This window comes from Rhinichthys klamathensis, unplaced genomic scaffold, assembly GCF_029890125.1.
Source record: "Rhinichthys klamathensis goyatoka isolate OS25496 unplaced genomic scaffold, OSU_Roscu_1.1 h1tg000330l_1, whole genome shotgun sequence".
Taxonomy (NCBI): domain Eukaryota; kingdom Metazoa; phylum Chordata; class Actinopteri; order Cypriniformes; family Leuciscidae; genus Rhinichthys; species Rhinichthys klamathensis.
Window position 1 is genome coordinate 1626132 of NW_026606845.1, and position 15821 is coordinate 1641952.

Below are 15821 nucleotides of genomic sequence, written 5' to 3' on the forward strand. Positions count from 1 at the left end.
TTCAGTACAATCAACTTGTAAAAGTGCATGTACCATTATATGACCCCTTTAATGCTTTCTTCTTCATAAAAGAAGTCGGACATCACATTTTTGTATACATTTTTATTTCTTTAAATTAGTAAGCTACAGGACACCATCTTTCAAAACATGACCTGCGCGAAAGAGAAAAGTGAATGAATGCGTCATTGTTCCCAAATGCACTTCCGAATGCGCCTCTGTTCATTTCAAACCAAACTGACGCCCATAGATCAAATTCTGCTGGTAAAATTACAATAATAAGGTGACTTGACTTGGACTTGACTTGACCTACTACAAGACTTGACTTGACTTGACTTGACATAGCCTGTGACTTGACTTGACTTGACTTGCCCAGGAAAAAAATACTTGGGACTTACTTGAGACTTGAAGGTTAAGACTTGAGACTTACTTGAGACTTGCACATGTGTGACTTGGTCCCATCTCTGCTATATTGAGTCATTACGTCACATCTGTACACATAAAGAAGAGTCTCGGCTAGTAGGCTATATTGAGTCATTACGTCACATCTGTACACATAAAGAAGAGTCTCGGCTAGTAGGCTATATTGAGTCATTACGTCACATCTGTACACATAAAGAAGAGTCTCGGCTAGTAGGCTATATTGAGTCATTACGTCACATCTGTCCACATAAAGAAGAGTCTCGGCTAGTATGCTATATTGAGTCATTACGTCACATCTGTACACATAAAGAAGAGTCTCGGCTAGTAGACTATATTGAGTCATTACGTCACATCTGTACACATAAAGAAGAGTCTCGGCTAGTAGACTATATTGAGTCATTACGTCACATCTGTACACATAAAGAAGAGTCTCGGCTAGTAGGCTATATTGAGTCATTACGTCACATCTGTACACATAAAGAAGAGTCTCGGCTAGTAGACTATATTGAGTCATTACGTCACATCTGTACACATAAAGAAGAGTCTCGGCTAGTAGGCTATATTGAGTCATTACGTCACATCTGTACACATAAAGAAGAGTCTCGGCTAGTAGACTATATTGAGTCATTACGTCACATCTGTACACATAAAGAAGAGTCTCGGCTAGTATGCTATATTGAGTCATTACGTCACATCTGTACACATAAAGAAGAGTCTCGGCTAGTAGGCTATATTGAGTCATTACGTCACATCTGTACACATAAAGAAGAGTCTCGGCTAGTATGCTATATTGAGTCATTATGTCACATCTGTACACATAAAGAAGAGTCTCGGCTAGTAGACTATATTGAGTCATTACGTCACATCTGTACACATCGCACTGACAGCTGCTGTCAGACTCTAAAATGGAGAGTGACTAGAGTGATGCAAATAGCTTTGCAACAGAGCGGTCATTTGAAGTGGAGGACTTTTCTCCCCCAGCTTCACCTGAAGTGGAGGAGGGTGAATTGTCTGTGGACACAGGGCCATATCAATTCGAGCCGCTGGCTCAAACTGCGGTCTTAACTCCCGCATCGCGATCGGCATCTGATGAGTTTTGTCGAGTTGATGTCAATAGCGTGCGCTCTCTGTAGGCATATATTCATATTGATATTTTGCCGTTATGTGAAAAAATTCCAGCAAAATGCGCCGGCGCGTTTGTCGACCCCAGAGGATTAACTTTAGCCTAACCATAAATTGTGATTAAAATATACATGTTCACTCACATCAAGACGCGACTGTGGTGGTGGAGTCCATGCAGGAGGAGCAGTGTTTGGCACTGCGTCGCTTTTCAGCGCGAGCTGTGTGGAGAAGCCCATTTCCACCTCTATTCCATTACCATCCTGACCACTGTACTAAATACAGATAAATCAACGCTAACTTGAAGCTATCCTAACTGTACTATGCTACTAACTAACTAACTAACTAGGCCACACAAAATAATCTAAATAACTATATAAATGCTATGCTAAATAGATGCTTAAAATACTCTATCCTGATCGTTTTCAATACTCGTAATTCCCACTCTTGACTCGCAGTGGTTTTTACGAAACAAGATGGTTTTTATACTGCCATGGGCGTGGTGAGCTTGAACCTGCTTACGTCAACTCTCCCCGCTACGTCACGAAGAACCGCAAACATCCAATAGGAAAATTAAACTGCAGTAGTCACCGTTCATCCTGAAGAGGGCAGCACTCAGATGTTTTTACACCATGTGTTGTAGAATTAAAACACTTTATACCCAAATGTCAAAAAAGTTTATTTAAATCAATGATCAGCACTAATAAAGCCCCATTCTTACAGATCATTAACTAAAAAAAGTTGGTTTACGGTTTGGTTACCCTTTAAAGTAAGCCTATCTAATTAATGTAATAATGAATTATGTGATTGGAATAAAATTGACTCCATAAGATAATATAAGTAAAAGCATGACAGGAATGGATGAAACCTATTTCTCACAAATACATTTGATCCTATCTGAGCATGGGTAATCATGCCAGTTGTTCAGAATTGTGTCTGGATCCAGTACAATACAGTCCTCATCTCCAGCACGGCTATTCGGCTGACCTTCGAACCAAAACCTGAATAAAATGTGTCAGATTTTCCAATATTCAGAACCACAAATGTTCAATCAATCTGGAGGTATGGTCTTAATTTTAAAATAACAATAAAAAAGACTAAAACAAACAAATACACATGATTTTCTGTGAGTGTTTTATCACTTACCCTTGTTTCAGTGGTGAATTATCCACCCATTTCATGATCCCCTCAGTCTCAGAGTCAGTCAAACCAATCCACACACTCTCCTTGACGAATGAAGTTATGAACCTCTGTGTGAATATAAACAGGAGTAAGTGTGATTCCTCTCATTAACTAACAGTCACTCACACAATCTCACCTGCTTCTCTTCAGTGTTGATAATGATCAGATCAGCTCCTCCATCTCTGCAGAACTTCCTGCTGTCAGACCAGCTCTTCAACTCATCAGATATAAAAAACAAACAGCCATTTCCTTTCAATAAACACAAACACTTTGGTCAGTATTGTGTGTTGTAAAGTGCAAATAAACATACACATACATTTGCACAAACCTCGTTCAGATAACTTCCTTAGTTCAGTCTCTAACTCCAGGTTCTTCTGACTCAAAGAGCTGAAGTTGTTCTTCAGTTGGTCTTTTTCAGTCATTAGATCAGTGTAATTGTCCTGTAAGCTGTTGATAGTGTGATTGAACTCTTCAACTGTGTTCTTGTAACTCTTTAACAGGTCTCTCTCTGCTGTGATGGTGATGTACAGTGTGATGAAGACCAGCAGAAGAACACACATGAGCCCGAGACACACTGACATCCACACCAAACACCTGCTTCCTCCTGACACACAGAGACAACACACACGGATATCAGTGTTCATATTATTATAACATATGTTTCAAATAAACCTTTTTAGGTAATCTACCCTTGTCTTTAGATAATTCTGTAGATAGAGGTTTTACAGTATGTTCTTTTATAAGACAAACATTACCAAATGATAAAAATATCCAAAGAATGTTGAAAAAGTTAAAGAAATATTTTTATATTTAAATAATTTAATAAAATAATTAATTAATTAAATATAAAAGCAGAAACACTGACATGTTGTTCTTATAAATGTATATTTGAAATGGTGTGTAACAGTTTCATTTCCTCTAACACAGTGACACCATTGACAACATCATCTGCGACACCATTTCTGGTTTAAAGTAATTTTCTGCTTACTGCGCTTTTCATCTTTTCCTTCATCCTGGCCGTTACTCTGTGATGGAGGTCCAAATGTGTCCTCAATATCTCTGCGTTCAACATTTTGATAAATGTCCTCTGGACCCATTATTCACTGTGTCTGACAGTACGTCTTCACAGATGAAGTGTGGTCCTCAGAATGATGAGTACTGTTTTTAAAAAAGTGTTAAACCTAAATGGGAAGTCGTGTCATTTCACACATTCGACAAGAATACAGACTTGCAGTCCAACTTAAAAACTCCCTGCAGACTCACACTACTGTGTTTGTGTATTGTACATTAATCAGACACTTACACATAGACATTGTGCAAAGCAAAAAATAAATAAATAAATAAATAAATATGAAAAGTGATTTTATGTAAGTTCCCTGGATTATAAGATCAGGAACTTAAGTGGGAGGTGTTGTGTTTTCTGTGGAGTTTTGTTATTTTTTATTATTATTTATTTATTTTTTACATGTTTAATTCAAATGTGTACATTAAACTAAAGTTACAACTGTTATAAGGAACGTTTTGAGGTTAGTAGCCTAATGGTGTAGTGCCTCTTTAAGAGATGAGTGTGCTGTGGAACATCTGACCGGAGTTCACTGTGTGAAAAGGAAGCGCGATTCATTGAATCTATAATGCCTCATAGAAAATGGGACCCCTCAGGGAAGTGTGATTAGTCCTTTGCTCTTCTCCATCATGATAAATGATGTATTTTCAGATGCAGGGCCTGGGATTGGAAGATCTTTGTTTGCTGATGATGGGGCGATGTGGAAAAGGGGAAGGAACATAAAGTATACAGTTAGAAAGGTCCAGGAAGCAATAGATCTAGTAGAGCGGTGGTCACTGAGATGGGGTTTTAGATTTTCAAGGGAAAAAACGCAGGTGGTTTTCTTTACAAGGAAAAAGGTGGATTAAGAGATCAATCTTAAATTATATGGAAATGTACTGGAGAGGGTTGAGTCCTTTAAATTTTTGGGAATGGTTTTTGATGCTAGGTTGACATGGGCCGGCCACATTGAGAAAGTTATAGTTAAATGTAAAAAAGTATTAAATGTGATGAGGTGTTTGGTAGGAGTTGACTGGGGCGCGAATAGAAAAGCAATGAAGAGGATATGTGGGGCACTGATTAAATCTATAATATATTATGGCTTACAGAGATGCAGCTAGAACAATATTGGCCAAGTTGGATGTGGTGCAAACACAAGCATTAAGGATATGTACTGGGGCGTTTTGTTCATCATCTGCAGTTGCAATGCAGGTAGAAACGGGTGAGATGCCACTACAATTAAGAAGGGAACAACTGGCAGCCAATTATTGGGCAAACCTGCAAGGACAGGGTAGGTCTCACCCCACAAGAGCAGTTATGCAGGCATGCTGGGAACATAAAAGGGTTAAAATTCAGAGTTTTGGATGGGTGGGTGATACTATTGGGAAAGAGATGGGATTAGAGGGAAAGGAATTTAGCCCAACAGTTCCGCTGCCAGTCAGACCACCTTGGCTTTTTTGGCAGACTAATGTGGACCTAGAGATTTTAAATACCCACTCAAGAAATAGAGCGGAGGTGGATATATGTCAAGTATTTTGTGATAGGATGAGTGACAAGTATACAAGTATATTTGGTCATATTTACTGATGGATCTAAAGACCTTGAGTCGGGGAAAGCTGGAGCTGCTTTCAGTGTACCAAAGATGGGGGTGAAAATGCAGAAGAGAATCTCTGATAATTTATCAGTATTTACCGTAGAATTGGTAGCTGTTTGGTTGGCATTGAATTGGGTTGAAGAAGTCAAACCAGAAAAGGTTGTCATATGTTCAGACTCAAGTGCAGTTCTGGAAAGTTTGCATTCTTTTAAGTCAAAAGCGAGACAGGACATAATATATGAAATACTAGAAATTCACTCACGGATTTGTCAGATGGGGATAACGGTAAAGTTTACATGGGTTCCAGCACATGTGGGAGTGAAGGGTAATGAAATGGTAGATAGATTGGCAAAGCAAGCAAGTAAACAAGAAGAGGTTGAAATAGTAATTACAATAAGTAAAGCAGAAGCGAAAGCACAAATCCGGTCAAAAATTATTAAAAAGTGGCAGGCACACTGGTATGCGGAGGAGAAAGGAAGACATTTATATAACATTCAACAAAAGGTTGGGACAGAGAGAGTCACTGGAAGGAAGCGAAGGGAAGAAATTATCTTCACGAGATTAAGAATAGGACACTGTGGGTTAAATAAGTATTTACATATTGTAGGTAAGCACGTATCGTATAGGTGTGAATTTTGTGAAAATATTGAAACTGTGGAGCATGTGATTTTTGAGTGTCAGAAATATGAGAGGGAAAGAGGAAAGATGAAAGAGGGTATAAGAAGGTTAGGGGGGCAAGGGAATTCACTAAGGGAATTGCTGGGGAAATCGGTAAATGGTGTGAGTGCATTGGTATTTCAATTCTTAAAAGAAACAAGACTGGCAGAAAGGATTTAGGATGATTAAATATTTTTTTTTTTTTTTTTTTTTTTTGAAGGAAAAAGAAAAGAGGAAAATAATAAAAAGTTATTTTTAGTTTGATGGTTTATTTATGTATTTATTTTATCTCCGGTCCACACTCCAGTATAGTAGGTGGCGGTAATGCACCGTTAATGTTGGATGCCAACCGCCGTAAAACGACAGAGAAGAAGAAGAAGAATCTATAATGACTTCAATCTGGTGTGCAGCCACTTGGTGAGCTCTCTTAATTTTAAATGTTTCTTGTCTGCTTTATAATGTACGCTTCATGTTGTCTGCTGTCACCATGCTATGTTGTTGTACTGTGTTTGTGTCCGTTTCACGTTAAAGATAATGCTATGCTCCAGTAGATTTAAACATTCTAACGTTAGTTGACTGATAAATATATCGCTATGCTTCAAAGTTATAAGTTGACGAGGTAACCGTGAGACAAAGCTAACATTTAGACTTACTTAGAACATCGCTATACTAGACGTGTCCAGTTGTTTACTTTATTTGAATTTATAAATGTTTGAAGTATGAATCACGGAACGGTATTTAAAGTCCCCGTGAACCGGAAGTTGCAAACGACTTTTCTCCAGTGTTGTGACGTATTTCCGAGAGAAACGGAATACTAAATGAGGCAAAATGGTGGGCGTGGCTTTTTTCCCAACTAGCACCTGATTGGATCTAGAAAAGTAGGTGTTTTCATTCAGCCTGTCTACTGTCAGTTGGAGGGGCGTGGTTACGGATGTTAAGAAGACGCCCAAACCGTCAAACCTACGTCATCAGGCAAGGTCCTCCAATGCAGAGGGGAGGGGAAATTTCAGATTTTGATTAAAGATTACGAAGCCAAAAAAAATTTTTTGTGTGGATTGACTTGCATGGATGAATTGTTCACCACAAAACGATCAATTTAGGCAAACAAAGTAAGTATGGTCAATTTTTAATTCATGGGGACTTTAATGTGAGTAATGTTATTCTTCCTGGTTTGCTGCGGAGCATTCTGGGAAATGTAGTTTCTTGATTGCAGAGGTTTGGTAGGATTTGAGTATGGTGTATAATGTAAAGTGTGAAACGTGTATATGATAATTGTGAAAATAATAATAATTATTATTATAGCATATTAATATTGTTATATAATTGGTATTTTGATTAATGTTATTTATTGTTGCTTATTATTATTATTATTATTATTATTGGGCTATTGAATTGTTTGTACTAGTATACACATGAAAATTTAAATGTTGTATTCTTCTTATCTTCTCAGGTTTATTACCTGGTTATTTATTGGTGAGAAAAAATAAACAAACAAAAGTGAACCAAGAAAAACCTGAGTAATATCCTTTTGTACACTGGGTTGCCCTTTCCGTGGGGAGAACACGGAACAAACATGTTATCAGCTTCAAAAGCCAACAAGAGGAATCTGTGAACACTCAAATAAACTCAAACACACTTAAACAGGCCAAACTGGAGCTTTGTATTGATGATGCAGAAACAGCAGAAAGTGCCTGAATCTGATGTGTCTGTTCCTCTCTGATCACTTCAGTCTGATAAACCTGCTCTCTGCTGCCCCTGCTGGACTGGAGCAAATATAGCCATAGAGCAGGGGTTCTCAAAGTTTTGATAGGTGAGGGCCAATTTAGGAACCCAACATTGAACTGAGGGCCGCCAAAGTGGCGGGGGAGAAAACGAAGAAAAAAAACCTGAAAAGAAAATCCCATTTGAAATTATTTTAATGACCAGGTTGCATCTCTACAGTTTACATTAGTTGCAATAAACACATTTTAATTCATAACTGAGGCTAAACCTGGCAAAACTTGTGAAAATTTTGGGGGGGAGAGAAAGAAACTTTTAAAATAGAAGCTTACCAAACAAGTCATCATCATCATTCATTTCTATCATTGCTTGTCAGTCGCGTTTCCATTATTGCAGATTTGCATATTATTATCTATCTTTTTTAACCCGTAACTGAAAAACGAAAAATGAACGGTTGTTGTCTTTTTAAAACGCAAAGTTGAACAAAATTGTAATTTGAACTCGCTTCACCAACTGCTGCGCAAAAAAAGTAAATATCGACAGACTTTTTGAGATTTTTGTTTAAATTACTTTTTGCCCCTTTATTAAACATTTTAAATATTCACAAATTAATATGGAAAACATGTCGATTTTACTGGTTTTCTAAGGCCAAATTAGAACCTGGAATTTATATTTTTCCCGCAGTGATGAATGAGAAGAGCCATATAGCCTGTACGTGTCTGATCTAGCCTGATTTATAGGTGAGTTATAGGCTAATGATAATAAATGCGTCTGAAAAAAACAGCGAGGCATTTTAATTGTTTATTAATAAACTATTGTTTTCTAAGTGTCGGCTAAAAACATATCTCCATCTCCGCTGTTAAGCAGATGCGCTTTTAAAGAGAAATCCACCTTTCATACGGTCGGATTACATAATCAGGTATTTGCTTTCGATTCGAGTTTGTTTGTTTAAAAGTGCACATTTTAAGCTTTAGCCTACATAGGCTATATTTTGTTTCAGTTCTCGCGCTCCAGTTCACGGAGATCATGAAAGCACGTAGTAGCCTAGGCTACTGATTGTTTTATTTTATTTTACAAAAGCACGTTTTCTTGTTATGAGTTTACACAAATAAAAGTAGTTGCGAATAATGCATTATTATTTTCTGTATGACCAGAAATGATAGACTAGTTTAAGTTGTTTCCACTGTTGATAGGAAAATGCAAGTGTTCGCGCCCGCGAACATTTTGAAAGGTAATGGAAACGCGGCCATTAATAAGCTTGACATTGTTAAGATTATTATTAAGTCACATTGAATATTGATTACTTGGTCAACATACCCTTTTAAATTGCAATGGGATTTGTGGTCTGGTTTCGGTTGGCCACGATTCCTATTCCTGTGTAGACAACCACTGTTCCTGGTGGCCTTGGGAGTGAGGTCAAGTGCGATCGGTCGGTCGGACCATGTAATTACCGCTTATGCCTATGGATGCCGCTAAACACCACTAAACGGAGATATTCATTTTTTCAAAGCAATAGTTTTAACTGTTTTACAGATGTTATCGCGGGCCGCCAGAAATGTTTCGGCGGGCCGCCATTGGCCCGCGGGCCGCACTTTGAGAACCTATGCCATAGAGCAATAAACAGATACACAAGAATGAAATATGAAATAAAAACTAAAATACATTTTACTATAATAATAATAATGGTTATTGACCATTTTATTCAAAAGTGAAAGCACTTTTCAATATCAATATTTTCAATATTTCAAGACATTCAATATCAGAATAATAGTCATGATGAACACCTCAGAGGTTTGGTGTCAGTAGTATTATGTATACACCGAAACTTTGACCTTGTTACCCATTGATCAAGTTGACTTTTGGGTTTGACCTATTGGCCTGGAGTATTATATGTCATAGATTTGACAGCTGGTTTTGACCTTTTGACCCAGGGTATTATATGTTATAGATTTGACAGCTGGTTTTGACCTATTGATCCGGCTATTATATGTTATAGTTTTGACATTTAGTTTTGTGTCAGGATGTATGTCAAGAAGTGTTAAATAGGATGTGTGTCAGACGATTCCCTCCCTCCCACCCTCCGCATTTCTGAGCGCATTGCCGGGGACAGTGTGGAAGTTTATCTCACACAAAAGTTGAAAAGCATTCTGTTAATTTAAAAGTATATAAAATCAAACAAAATGTCTTACTAAAAAATCTACTGAACCAATTATTTCAAAACTAAAATAAAAAAAATCTCATATATATCCATACAGCTTATGAATGGCTGACAAAAATAAAATAATCTCATATATATCCATACAGCGTATTAATGGGTTTACAATGATGCAAAAGATGAGTTTAAAGTTGAAAAGATCCTGTAAGTGATTCTCTCTCTCTCTCTCTCTCTCTCTCTCTCTCTCTCTCTCTCTCTCTCTCTCTCTCTCTCTCTCTCTCTCTCTCTCTCTCTCTCTCTCTCTCTATCATACACCCGGCACATGACAGTCTCTGAGTCAAAGGGGGCCGCTGTGTGTGTGTGTGTGTGTGTGTGTGTGTGTGTGTGTGTGTGTGTGTGTGTGTGTGTGTGTGAAACCAGCTGTCAAATCTATGACATATAATACCCCAGGCCAATAGGTCAAACCCAACTGTCAACTTGATTGATGGGTAACAAGGTCAAAGGTCAATCAAATTGGTCGTAAATTATATTGACATGTGGTGAATAATAATACTACTGGTCTCCCAGATCACCCTCATTCACATCGTAAGAAACAGGATGTTGTGAGTGTTTTATAGCAATGAGAAAATAATGACAATTTTACATTTTCTTTCTAACAAATTCATATGAAGATCAGATCAGCAGTTTTATTTAAAAGACAGAAACCTCAATCAGAAATTATACATTCACAAGAATGATTCATAGATCATCAATCATAGAAAAAGCAGAACAAGACTGGATGAAACTTATTTCTCACAAATATATTTTCTCTTCTCAGAGCATGGCAGATCATTTCAGTTGTTCACAGGGTCTTTTGTAGGATTCAGTTCAATGCAGTCCTCATTTGTACCTTGATAGTTATTCGGCTCACCTCTGTACCAAAACCTGAATAAAATGTGTCAGATTTTCAGTTATTCAGAACCCCAGATGTTCAATGAAAGTTTTTATCAATTCAGAAAACGTTTCTTTAAACATTAGAATGACAATACACTTCAAATTAATAAGGTTGTATTGCTCTTTTAAAAGAACATACTTGGAACGTGGGAAAGTTTTATAGCCTGTCCCATTGTTATTGTTCTAAATTAATGTAAAGTTTTGCAAGTGTAAGAATTAAACACTTTCAAATCAATGTTCATGAAATCACCACATATTGTCATTAGTATTTGATGAATGTTATCATAATGTTGGCAGAAAACATTCTTTTAAATATTAAGGATCAATACATCTCTGGATTAAAGTCAGCCGCTACACAGTAAAATCCCCTGTGTTTCATTAACAGCGCTCAGCATGATCATTAGTATTGACACCCGAAGTAATGTTTAAAATCACAAGAGTAAAGAGGAACACACATTTGAAGTCACCATTGTGCTGATCAGTGTTTCCTGTAGTTGGGCTCTTGAACCTTGATAGTATTATTTGTTCTCCTCTGGCTGCAGTATTAGGGTGGTCAGAAAACACATTTACTGTGTTAGAGGAACATAAGACAAAATAAGTTCAGATAATGATGACTGTTAATGTTGACTTCATCACAAAATGGTCTGGTTTACTGATCACATCTGTTGAATCACTGATTCTTTATCAGAGCAGAAACATTTTCTAATAACACCTATAATTGCTGAAGTAAAATAAGGATTGTGAAGGTTCAAGAGCACAAATAAAGTAAACACTGATCACCACAATGGTTTTTTACAAAACCTTAAACCTTTAAACAAAACCTTTTCAACCAAACATCAACATCTAAACCTCTGTTCATTCTCAATAAGAACTTCTGTAGTTGAATGACATAAATAAAGTCAATCTGGGGTGCATTTCCCAAAAGCATAGTTGGCCAACTATGACCACAGTTTCCATTGAACTCTATTGGCAACGACGGAACTTACGACCATAGTTGGCTTTGGGAAACGCAGGTGGTAATAAGTGAGGCCGGTAATGCTGTTTGTGGAGTTGTTTAATCCTCCTCTGCGGAGATCTTCAGAGATTTAATGTCTTTTGTCTTCAGTTGATGTCAGGGGCGGAGTGGCAATCGGGAGAGTCGGGAGTTTCCCCGGTGGGCCAGTAGTGTTTCGAGGCCCGCGAGGGCCGGTCTGATAATAGTTATACCATGTTAAGTGTTATAGCCATGCGCACTTGAGGCCCAAGCGAGGAAAAAAACAAACATTTTTTTTACATTTTTGATAACGGAGCGTATATTAGGTGTGTATAAAACTGGTTAGTGCACCGCGGCAGCGGTCGCGGCTGCCCTCGTGTGAAGCCCTCATCGTGTGAAGACCAAAGAGTGTAAAGACCAGCGGCTCTACCTGTGCGACTCCACCGAGCAAGGACACCGACAAAGCACTTGAGTATTAAATTCTTCTTGTTTATTTATTGTTGTTTCCTTTCTCTTCTACACACTTTTCTTTGAATCTTTCTGTTTGTAAGCTCCTTTTCACTATGTGTTTTCAAATCTCTACTATTACTAACATACGTAAATCAAACGTCACACGTCAGAGGCGGTGCAATCCTAACAATCTCCGTACCCTTCCGGTGTCTTCTAATACTTTATTCTCTTTTCCTATTGGTCTCTGGAACTGCCAGTCCGCTGTTAACAAAGCTGATTTCATTACATCTTTTTCAAGTCATTCAGGTCTCAGTCTATTGGCCCTGACTGAGACCTGGATCAGACCAGAGGACACTGTCACACCAGCTGCCCTCTCCACTAACTTCACTTTCTCACACCCCCCCCCCCCCGTCTGACCGGAAGGGGTGGTGGTACTGGTCTGCTCATCTCAAATGACTGGAAATTTGATCCTTTACCACCTCTATTTGACAACAGCTCATTTGAATCACATTCAATTACCATCACTAGTCCTATAAAAATCCATTTTGTAGTTGTATATTGTCCCCCAGGTCAACTTGGCAGTTTTTTGGAGGAGCTTGATGTGCTACTCTCATCCTTCCCAGAAGATGGTACTCCTCTTGTAATTCTTGGAGACTTCAACATCCACCTAGAAAAACCTCAGGCTGCTGATTTCCACACCCTGCTTGCATCATTCGACCTCAAACGAGTATCTACTGTGGCTACTCACAAATCAGGTAACCAATTGGACCTTATCTACACACGCTACTGCTCTACGGACAATACACTGGTCACTCCACTGCACACCTCAGATCACTTCCTCCTCACTCTCAACCTCAACCTGCCTCAGAACACAACACACACTCCTCCACAGGTCACCTTTCGACGAAACCTACGCTCACTTTCACCCTCTCACCTATCCTCTTTGGTCTCATCCACACTTCCTCCACCTGATCAGCTCTCAACACTTGATACTAACAGTGCAACTGAAACTCTTTTCTCCACTTTAACATCCTGCTTGGACAACTTCTGTCCCCTTTCCTCCAGGCCAGCCCGCGCCACACCCTCTGCCCCCTGGTTAACTGATATTCTTCGCAAACATCGTACTAAACTCAGGGGTGCAGAGAGGAAGTGGCGCAAATCGAAAGATTCGACAGACCTGGGTCTTTATCAATCCCTTCTCTCTTCCTTCTCTGCTAATATCTCTACTGCTAAAATGGCTTACTATCACAACAAAATTTTCAATTCTTCTGACTCTCGCATGCTTTTCAAAACCTTCTCCTCTCTTCTTAACCCTCCTCCTCCTCCTCCTCCTTCATCAACCCTAACAGCTGACGATTTTGCCACATTCTTCATAGAAAAAACAACCACCATCAGCGGCCAATTTACCAATCCACAAACTGACACACACATTTTACCAACAAACGCACACATTCTACCCTCCTTCTCTCTACTTTCAGAGGCGGAAGTCTCTAAACTCCTCCTTTCCAATCGCCCTACTACCTGTCCGCTTGATCCTATCCCCACTAATCTACTTCAAGCCATTTCTTCCTCAGTTGTACCCACACTCACGCACATCATAAACACCTCTCTTCATACTGGTACCTTTCCCACAGCTTTTAAGCAGGCTCGAGTAACCCCACTGCTTAAGAAACCCAATCTAAATCCAGCACATCTAACAAGTTACAGACCGGTATCTCTTCTTCCATGTGTCGCGAAAACACTTGAACGAGTTGTTTTCAACCAGATCTCCTCCTTTCTTACACAGAACAACCTCTTGGACGACAATCAGTCAGGTTTCAAAAGCGGACACTCAACTGAGACTGCCCTGCTCTCAGTAATTGAAGCTCTGAGACTGGCAAGAGCAGCTTCCAAATCCACAGTCCTCATCCTGCTGGATCTGTCTGCTGCTTTTGACACGGTTAACCACCAGATCCTCCTGTCAATCCTAAAGATGAAGGGCATCTCGGGAACTGCACTCCAATGGTTCGAGTCTTACCTCTCAGGTAGGTCCTTTAGGGTGTCGTAGAGAGGTGTGGCATCTAAGACCCAACATCTAGCTACTGGGGTGCCTCAGGGCTCAGTGCTTGGACCACTCCTCTTCTCCATCTACATGACATCACTAGGATCTGTGATTCAGAAACATGGCTTTTCCTATCATTGCTACGCTGATGACACTCTACTCTACCTCTCATTCCAGCCTGACGATCCGACGGTAGCTGCTCGTATCTCAGCCTGCCTGACAGACATTTCTGGCTGGATGAAGGACCACCACCTTCAACTAAACCTTGGGCAGACAGAGCTACTTGTGGTCCCGGCCAACCCAACACTTCATCACAACTTCTCCATTCAGCTAGGCTCGTCATCCATAACTCCATCAAGGTCAGCTAAGAACCTTGGGGTTGTAATTGATGATCAGTTGAAATTCACAGACCACATTGCTAGAACTGCCCGGTCCTGCAGATTTGCCTTGCACAACATTAGGAGGATCAGGCCCTTCCTTACAGAGCATGCCACACAACTCCTTGTCCAAGCACTTGTTTTATCCAGACTGGACTATTGTAATGCTCTCCTGGCTGGTCTTCCAGCTTGCTCTGTCAAACCTCTACAATTGATCCAGAATGCTGCAGCCAGAGTAGTCTTCAATGAGCCGAAGAGAGCACACGTCACTCCTCTCCTCACACAATTGCACTGGTTGCCAGTTGCCGCTCGCATTAAATTCAAGGCACTGATGTTTGCCTACAGAACAACCACTGGCACTGCTCCCTCTTACCTAAACTCGTTACTTCAGACTTATATGCCATCCAGAAACCTGCGCTCTGCTAGCGAATGTCGTCTTGTGGTACCATCTCAAAGAGGCACAAAATCTCTTTCTCGGACCTTTACCATGGCTGTTCCCTGTTGGTGGAATGATCTGCCTAACTCAACCAGAGCTTCTGAGTCAGTAGCCACTTTCAAGAAACTGCTGGAGACATATCTTTTTTCGGCAGCACTTGATTCAGTAGAATTAACACTTTCTCTTCTCTTCTATTCTATAAAAAAAAAAAAAAAAAAAAAACGCACTAAAATTAAACTGAGAGGGGTTATGGCACTTACGTATTGTTGTCCTACTGTTAGTTTAACTGCTTCTATTGTTCTCATTTGTAAGTCGCTTTGGATAAAATCGTCTGCTAAATGAATAAATGTAAATGTAAATGTATATTTGCACTAAGTGCCTGTCTTTTCAGCAAAAAGACACCCGTCACGAAGTAGCTACAGTGGCGTAGGTCGTAGGGTGTGTAGAGCTTGAAAGCAGCTTTTGACCAAGGGGGTAATCCATTAGCCGGAAGTTGAAGCTGCCTCCGGGGGCCGCCATTGTAGCTGGCTATCACCTGCTGTTAGCATCCCATTGACTCCCATTCATTTTGGCGTAACTTTGACAGCGAATAACTTTACATCTGAGGCGTCCAAAGACTCCATTTGTTTATTATTTATTTCTAAAGAAACACGACAATGTATAAAAGGCTCCATTACTTTGTATCTTACGTTATGGCCCCGTAGAAGCCATTCTTGTAAAAAT

The 15821-nt window shown here is 39.4% G+C and overlaps 1 long non-coding RNA gene across 1 annotated transcript; it reads right to left on the reverse strand.

The window, feature by feature from the left end:
• Positions 1–2327: 2327 nt before the first annotated feature.
• LOC130105889 (uncharacterized) lies at positions 2328–2930 on the reverse strand. Its single transcript, XR_008809676.1, has 3 exons — positions 2858–2930; positions 2686–2789; positions 2328–2540 (listed from the first exon to the last, which is right to left on the reverse strand). It is a non-coding gene; the product is annotated as an uncharacterized LOC130105889 (long non-coding RNA).
• Positions 2931–15821: the final 12891 nt, after the last annotated feature.